This window comes from Danio rerio, chromosome 2, assembly GCF_052040795.2.
Source record: "Danio rerio strain M-AB ecotype USA chromosome 2, GRCz13ab, whole genome shotgun sequence".
In the NCBI taxonomy this organism is placed as follows: Eukaryota; Metazoa; Chordata; class Actinopteri; order Cypriniformes; family Danionidae; genus Danio; species Danio rerio.
In genome coordinates, this window is record NC_141022.1 from 25,234,639 (window position 1) to 25,244,172 (window position 9,534).

Consider the following 9,534-nt stretch of genomic DNA (forward strand, 5'->3'; position numbering starts at 1 on the left):
GATATGAGAGAAGTGTCATTGTTATCATAAGACCCCTGAAATTGTCTGCCATGCATGTGGTTATGACCACAAACCAAGCTAAACAACTGATAAGATCTTTGTTCTAGTTTATGTTTTGGGGTTGTAAAATGCTTGATTCTGATTGGCTGACGAGCATTCCAAGGTTCTCCAGTACATGCACAGCTAAAGTAGTTCCAGGCAAGTCGTGACCTCATTACAATCCCATATCACAATTTAGTTTTAGGTTTCTTTCTTCATAATATCATATAGCAATCATATAAATATGAAAAAATATGAACTTTTTCCCCTGTGTAATTATGCTATATTATATAAAGAGTATAATCCCCTGCGTCCACCCTCAGATGTACACAAACAATACAGCACCAACACACAGACAGAAACACGTTATCAGTCATGCCTTGATTTCCCGTATATTACAGTGTCTTTGTTGCATGTTTTCCATTAAGTTCATATAGTGGGAACAATATATAATCAAAATGACATGCTACTAAATGTATTTTTCCAGTGCATGCTATGGTTTGGTTCACTTTTGAGGCTGTTACATTGTATTCCATACCTCTGTCTGTTGCATCCGTTACCCGCCAAGCTGATTTCACCAAGTATGCATGTTCCTGGAATAACATCTATGTTGAGATCGGAAAAACTTTCCAATCAGCCAATCAGAACTAAGGAGTATGTTTACAGTTTATGTTAAGTTTAGGCTTACGATAAGGTTTATGCAATTTTACATATTTGCTATCCATCCATTATTCTCCTCTGATTTTGGGAATAATTTACAGTTATGGTTGGGTTTAGGATATGGATTACATTTTTGAACACAAATTATGTTAACATAGATGTTAATCCAGGATCGCATCATACTTGGCAAAACCATGATGTGCTCCATTACCTCTGCCTCTCTCTGGGTTCATTTGTGCTGTGCAATTGTTTATGTCATGTTTTCAATGATGTCATGACAGTATGACACTGAAACTATAGTGATAACCCCTCCCACTTTAAGCAGCAGCTACTAAACTGGACTAAACATGCAAACCAAACCAAAGCAAAGTGAGCCGTGTCATACCTACCATCCCGCACGTTGGAATGTAACCCTTTTGTTAATTGTAATACTCATCCTAACCCTAATTATTTTCATTCGGTACTTAAGTACATACAGTAATAACACAGATACAAGGACACCACAAAATAAGGTATAAGCTTTCAAAGTTTTTAAATATAATTAAATTAATATACATCTACATTATTGCATTTTAATGATTTATAAACTTGATAAAATGTGGAAATTTGGTCAGACACTGACAAAATGTGGTAACACTTTACAATAACAGTACATGAGTAATCATGTGTTAATATGTATACAAAAAATTACTTTATTGTGAATTATTGATGAGCTAATCATGAACTAACTTTAATTACAACACGAGTCACAGGAGTTAATGTGTAAAAAACGGCTTCCACATATACTTGTTAGTACATGTTGTTAATTATTGTATTAATTAACATTCAGGTTTAAGCTAAATGTTATTCATGAGTAGGGCCAGACGGAATCTGGGTACGTTGTTTGAGTTTTCGCAAAAATATGCGGATTTCTGCTGAATTATTTTTGGAGTATAATAACTAATACTTTAAAATGTAAAATAAAAATATTATCTTTTTAACTTTTATTTACTGTTTAAAATGCAAATCCAATTAGATTCACTTTATTTGGTAAACAAAGCAAGTCTCTCATATAATACATCTACTGTACTATTACAACAGAAAATATTACTGTACAAACTAAGCTGTTAATGTATAATTATATCATGACTTTACTTGGAGGGGCACATCACCAATAACTCAACCTTAACTACTCCAATAAACTACAAATGCGTTGTTTAAATTATTTTTGGATATAAACAACAAAATTGTGTTTTAGATTGTAACTTACTCAACATTATTGTAACCCTGTCTGTTTTTTTGCGTTATTTTGGTTAATTCATGTCACACCCCTGTTAGTTCTGTGTTCTTTATTAGTGTCCTGTATATTAATCGCCTTCACCCAGTCATCAGCTCGTTTAGTTAATTGTTTCTTTGGGTGTTTATTCCCGGTTCTGTCAGCCCTTTATAATCAGTAGTTTTCTTAGTAACCCCTGTGATGTGTGTGTGTGTCCCAGTTTGGCTTTGTTGTCCTTTAGCTTGTATTTGTCTGTTATGTTTTTTTTCCATCACTGACTACGTTCACATGGACATCAGCAATCAAATTATTTGCCTTATTCTGAATAAGACAATAATGATTAAGGTGTTTACATGAGTTTTTGCTTTTTGAATGTTCCTTTCATGATCTCATTTTACATGTTATAGCACATAATTGGATTGATGTCATTGCATCACCTTGCTATCCACATTTACTCTGGAGTTTCATGTAGTTTTGTGTGTTTCAAGATATTGGATGCTAGTATGAACTGCTCGTAGAGTGTAGTTTTAATGGAATTTGATACCGCACACTGTATGGGAAAAATACCTCCGCATTTCACAATGCAGGTGTCTGTGGTCCTTCTTGTCGCAAAATCTAAAAATTCAACATGACGGTAATAGTTTGATTGCAGTGTTTACTTGTCTGTACTGCACTTAATAATGCAATTAAAATCAGCATACTCCACATCTTAATCTGATTTCTGTTTAGTTCCGTTATAATCTGATTAAATTAATCAAAACTTACTGTTTACTTGGAGTCTTAATCAGAGTATTATCTTAATCATATTAAAATCAGATTATTCGTGTCCATGTAAACATACTCATTCTTGATTTTCTGCACTTCACAGTAAACCCTCTGGACTGCATTTGGACCGCCATTTCATTAATTACCAACAAAAACGTAACAATTATCTTGTTAGTTGTTGAACTAATCAACAAAATCAATACCACATTTGCATTCACGCTCATCCACTAATAATAGATTACACAGGATTTTAAAGTAAGTTAATGAAACACTTATCAAAGAGTTTTTATTATTTTAAAGTGTGCCATTATTGGCCAATTTTTCCCAGGCTCATTCTAAAAACGTACTGCTATATGCATTTCTGGAGAGCAGCAAATATGTTTCAGGAGCTACATTTTTGCAGTTTTTGTTCTTGCAAATCCACCAGAGGCTGCTGTGTATGCATTTTTAGATCTCAAAATTATCTCGCGAGTGCCATTTGCCTGCTGATCTCTCAAAAATCCACCAGAGACCATTGTCGACTGACTGAATGACTGATCGATCAACTGACCCACCCTCCATCTTCAATAAAACCAACCAATACTGTTTTCAAAAGCCCTAATTGACCAGAGCCCACCCCTTCCCTAAACCCAACCAATAGTGTTTTCAAAAGCCCCGATTGACCAGAGCCCACCCCTTCCCTAAACCAAACCAATCGTGTTTTCAAAAGCCCCTATTGACCCACCCACCCACTTCCTTAAACTTAACCGACAATTTTAAAAAGAAGGAGGGATCTCCTCATCCACCACCAGTGTGCAGCATCCACCTGGATGACGTGACGGCAGCCATTTTGCACTAGACCGCACACCACACACCAGCTGATTGGTGGTTTTATTTCTATCTTACCTGCTTTCTAGAATCATTTTTTACCAGACTCAAACATGGCAAGCTACTGGACAAACTGGTAAAAGCGGGAAAGCCAGTAAGCATGAAAAGGAATTGTGCCATACCACCCTGAAGCATTCGTTTTAAAGACGAAGTGCAGCCATATGTACTTCTAGCTTCATAATTTGTGATCTCCAGGAATGTATATAGAACTATGTTTTTAGAATGAGCCTATGTTGCAATATTGAGGCCTATACGTTGACAATCTTAATGTTTCATTCTTAATGTTTAATTTTAGCCACAATTGCTAATTATTCTTCACATATACTATATGTCATATATAGCCAGCCTATATTGTCCTCTTTATTTTTATCAGACAGCTACAATGAACCTGCATGCAGTCTGATCTAAACACTTTTTTTTTTTTTTACCTTTCAGCTATTAGACATGACAAAGAAATCAAGATAAAGACTGAACAACATCCTGGCTATGTGAAAGTTCATCACTTCCTGTAGAGCTGGGCATCCTTTTCTATTTCAGTGTCCTGAGTGCGGCCCGATGTGTGCAGAAGCTACTTTTACATCTCATTTGAAACACATTAAAACTGGAGAAAGCCAGTGAGCATGAAGAAACACTCTGTAATACGTTTGTATGAAGAAGGACTAACGCTTGAAGAATATTCAGCAGTTATGAAGTTTAACAATATGTAGCACGTGTGTAATCCTGTAAATGCTGCTTTATAGGAACCTCATACAATATTCATAACTGATGTGTGATGTAGACATTACTGACAAACTTAATATTACATGAGCAGATACCATTTATTGATATTTTCATGTCTGTGCATTGATTGCGTTCAAATGTTATAATTGAAATTAATTAATGTTGTTTAATTTACTGATTGACTAAAGCTCCAAACATTGTTTTGATGAGTTTCTTTTCTTTACCTGTGCTATGATGAACAGAGTATGAAGGACCATGTATGTAGTAGACTCTGTTAGTGTCAGCTTTAGATCTGTGTTGATGGTCTGTACTTGTTATTATGCTCACATCTGCATATTTAAGAAGGTGGCATACAGCATTTCAACTGGTCTTTTGTTCTGTCAATATCTTGCTTTACGCAACTTTTTAGCAAGGTTACCCATTTGCAGAGCTGCAAAAAGGAAACATGATTCACTGAGAGATATGTGTGTCTGTATGTCATTTTTTTAAAAACATGACGAGCCACAGATTGTGCAGTTCTCATGGGAAACCACGTTCAGATAAAAAGAACTGCTGTTGCGTACCTTGAAATCCCCTTTGCATGATAATGATTGACATCTAAGAGCAAGGATCTGCAGCCTGGCATTTATAACAGAAATCACAGCGTCATTGCTCACTGGGATTTCCACTGTACATTTTGTGCAGCAGTACCTACGTTGTCATGTGCTTAGGCTTGTGTTTTAAATAAAGTTAAAGATTTTAAGGCATTTTATGTTATATGTTGTTAAGGCTATGTGTCATTCATATTTAATTAGGGCTGTCAATGGATTAAACACTTGTGTTTTTGACTATTAAAAATGACTCTATGCAACTGGCAATAATAAAAATAAATAAATAAACATATTACAATGCCTAAATTCATCTACACATAGGCTACATGTTTTGTCATTTTTATGGCTCTTTGTTAAAGTACAAATACATAAGGTTTTATCTAATGATGACATCGATGACATTTTACTTCAAAAATCCAGCTTGGTAAAGTTAGCTTAATGATACTCAAATATTTACTAGACATTTACGTATGTTGCTTATACTGTAAGTGCATCCTGAATTGCATAACTATGCAATATTTGCTGCTATTCTGTAAAGAGTGTAATCCACATTATTATTATTCTTAAAGTGCATAATTCATCCATGCAAGTTAATCTACTGAAAAATGAACATTTATTTTGGTAATCTTCAATCAAAGTCTAACCATTTGATTCTGTATTTTGAGTGGCGGTGCTTCTGTTGACATCAACCTAGGGCTTTCATATACTGTAACTGTTCTGTAACTGGCCTATATCAATAACCTTAACCACCATTAGTTTGATATGAGAGAATGAAATGAAGTCATTCTCAAAGAAAATCCTTTGGGATTTTCTTTGTTGTGGCGGCCCTGTTGACCATCGCAGTTTTTCATCTTCATAATAATGTGAATGAATCTTTGTGTATATAGTTTTTGATTCCAGTTGGTTAACAAATGTTAGCATTCCACTTAAGACAGTGTAGATTGAGTGTATAAGTGCATAAGTGTATCAAACAATGTATATACAACTGTTTTTTTTTTGTTCTCAAATGTGATTGGCTTATAGCCATGTGATATTCCAGCCTGATCTCACGAGAAAACGTAAGTATTTTACGTTTTGCCAGTTTAGTGGCAAATTCGTACGAGTTCAGTCGTACGAAAATGTACAATTTTAAAAAGGAGGCGTAGCACATAACCCCACCCCTAAACCCAACCGTCATTGGGGGATGAGCAAATTGTACTAAGTTGTATGAATTAGATTGTACGAATTCATACAAATTAACCACTAAATCAAAAAGTTACGAATTGCCGTGAGATTGTGTTGGATAGTCTACTGTCAGCACTGTTTCAGCATCTTCACTCATGTGTATCACCCTATTCAGGAATGGGCAAAAATACACTGAAATGTATTTTAAAATGAAAAACCAATTACCTCAATTTTATATGTATCAAAATAAAATACTTTATTTTGTTTTGAAAATACTACAAAACACATTTACGAGCGAGCATGACATTTCTTCGCAAAACCTAGGCATATTCGATTAATTCCTTCACCATTAAACTGACTCTGTAAAGAAAAAAAACATTCATTCATTCATTTTGTTTTTGGCTTAGTCTCTTTATTAATCCGGGGTCGCCACAGCGGAATGAACCGCCAACTTATCCAGCACGTTTAACGCAGTGGATGCCCTTCCAACTGCAACCCATCTCTGGGAAACATCTATACACACTCATTCACACTCATACACTTTGGACAATTTAGCCTACCCAGTTCACATGTACCGCATGTCTTTAGACTGTGGGGGAAACTGGAGCACCCGGAGGAAACTCACGCGAACGCAGGGAGAACATGCAAACTCCACACAGAAACGCCAATTGACCTAGCCGAGGCTCGAACCAGCGACCTTCTGCTTTTTTTAATTTGGAACAAATTATCCAAAACAGTTTACGCATTGTCCCAAGATTTTTTCAGTTAGTGAGCACCAGTACACCACCTTTAGGTGTTTTATTATTCTAAAGTTCGTCTGAATTTGCATCTGCAGCACTGAGACTGAGAATTATTATGTGCTGAAGGCTCCACATCCTGTTCTTAAGGACTGTTGTTTTATTCCACCTCATTTCTTAAGCGAAGATGCATAACTTCCATCCATTCTACAAGCGTTTACCATCTTCATAATCAATTTTCTGTTCTGACCTCAAGCTAAGGCAAATAACAGAAAGCATCTATCTGAGGCTGCATTTGTAAGATGTCATATACTTCTTACAATGTATTTTACAGTATTTTAAAAATACAAAAATACAAGACCTTAAAGTATTTTTATACAAAATATTAACCCATTTTTAAAAACTCTATCAAATGCAAATTACAAAATACTATTTTGTATTTAAAATGTGTATTTAAAATACTTGCATCATAAATACTGCCCATCCCTGACCCTATCTGTGCCAAGCAGAGAACGTCTTTTTTAAAGTGAGATTCTAATTGTTTATATTGCAAATATGAATTTTATTTATACAGTTAGTACATTGTATATTGGTCTACTGTGTTATTTCTTTTGGGTGTACCTAAAGGCAATATTTGCTTGCAATTATCTGTAATTATAGCTTCAGAGCAAATACATTTGTCTGCTAAGTTAAAATTTACAGCTTAATATATATTATGCTGAATGAAAACTTGTTTGCTATTATTTTGAGTAATTTACTTAGCATCTTTTTATTGTTGTTTTCTTAAAATATTTTGTTAATATTAAACTTCTATTATAAGTTTTATAAATGATTTTATTATAAGTTAAAATATTTTCACGCCAAACCTATATGATACATTTTATGTATAAAAACAAATATAGTTTATGCCGTCAACATTTTTTTCTCCCAGTCTGGGCTCCAAGTGCTACATACATCACCCAAGCGCCCATGGATCTTTGTGGCACCCTGTGTGTTGCTTGTGTTGTTGTTGTTGTATATATGTTTTCCCTCAGTGTTTACTATGAACATTTAGTTCAGGTGTCTCACTTGTGTTCTCAGTGTTTCCTTATGCCTTTGTCACTACATTTTTTGCCCCATACATTGTGTGTATGACCAATAGAAGTTCAAAATGGGATCTTTCTTTATTTATTACTGACATAATCGTTTTGTCATACACAAAACTGCGTATGTAATAAAATTGATATTAAAATAAAGTGATTGTACTATGCTCACCTGTTTGTCATTTCAAACTAGTATGAATTTCTTTACTTTGCAAACTGTCTTGGAATTTTAATAAATCTAAATATATTAATATAATCATTTATCAAAATTAAATATTTGGAAAAAAAAAAACAAAAAAAAAAAAAAACAAAGCATTGCTATTATAGGCAAGACAGGTCGGGACTGCAGACAGTCCAGTCAAGTATCTGTATCCTTTTTCTCCGGAACAGGACTTAGTAATGTGTGCAGAATGTGGTTTTGCGTTGTCTTGTTGAAATTTAGGTGTAAGAAATTTTATGCAGAATCAAAATATTAATATCTTAAGCTTTTAGTAATTATCTACTTTTGGATTTAATAAAAAAAAACATTTGAAGTGTAATTTACAAGTTAAATTTAATATTAAATTATTTAGCAATTAATTCATTGCAACATTGTGTAATTATTAAGATAAAAAAATCTTCAGTTGATATCCCTATGATTTATTTATTTTATGGAACAATGCTTATTAATAAACTGTCAGTTATTGAAAATAAGCAACAGAAATAGCCAGTTATGGTCATTTATGGTCTCAAAATAAAACAGAAATTGAAATTAAAAATGTAAGAAACAACTTAAGAAAAAAACTAAACAAAACACAACCATTAACAAATAGGACTATAAAAAAGGCAAATAAAGCTCAAAAACTGATATTTTTTGCACACGTATATTTTTGGCATTTTTTTTGTGTCTGTTGATGTACATTTAAGATTATATCACATTTTAACCATATGGCTATACCCGGCAATTGGGCCAATTTTTACACTAAATGGAGTCAAATGTTTATGGCAACAGCCATTTTAGGACAGTTTGGGGTTTGATTTTAGTGACTTAAGAGTCCTCTTCACTAATGTTTTACTGATTTAGCTTTAAGTGCTAAAACATTCTCTTGGAGCAGAAATGTATGAGTCCTAAATTTAACACAGACACACCTGTAGTTTTTAAGATTTTCTCCTAAATCGACAAACTGCTTCTAGCCTTAAGATTTTGTGAATATGTCACCAAAACAGATATTTTACCATTATTTGATGACAGTAAATGTAATGTTACTACAAATTGTCATTTAAAAACTACTTGTTTGTTTTAACACAAATATGGTTAAAATATAAACAAACTTGACAGTTGGTTCAGTTTTTAATAGAAATGTAAACCCAACTGTTTGGTTTCTCTATATATAGGGGCATATATTTTAGAGTGAGTGAGTTTATGTCTGTTCTGCAGGTTGTGTTTTACCTCATAAGAACTGTTGGACTTTGAACCACATTTGCTGGATTTTGTCAATAGTAACGGCTGTATAAAGAGATGCAGTTATCAAATCACTTTATGACTTTTTAGATGGCTCTTATCAAAACTTGGAGTTTGTATCGAAAGAAAAAGACGCTGTAGCGCCCTCTGCTGTCTGTGAAAGAGATGACGGCAGACACCCATTTTCTAATTTAGATGCATCATCACACAAATG

The 9,534-nt window shown here is 33.9% G+C and overlaps 1 protein-coding gene across 3 annotated transcripts in view; it reads left to right on the forward strand.

The window, feature by feature from the left end:
- Positions 1 to 5,062, forward strand: part of ca8 (carbonic anhydrase 8 (inactive)) — a 32,226-nt gene extending 27,164 nt beyond the window's left edge. For 2 of the 3 annotated variants that reach the window (XM_087239410.1, XM_087239409.1), the window contains exon 9: positions 4,022 to 5,062. The gene's annotated coding sequence lies outside the window, so the exon portion shown is untranslated. 3 annotated transcript variants of the gene reach the window in all.
- The last annotated feature ends 4,472 nt before the right edge of the window (positions 5,063 to 9,534 follow it).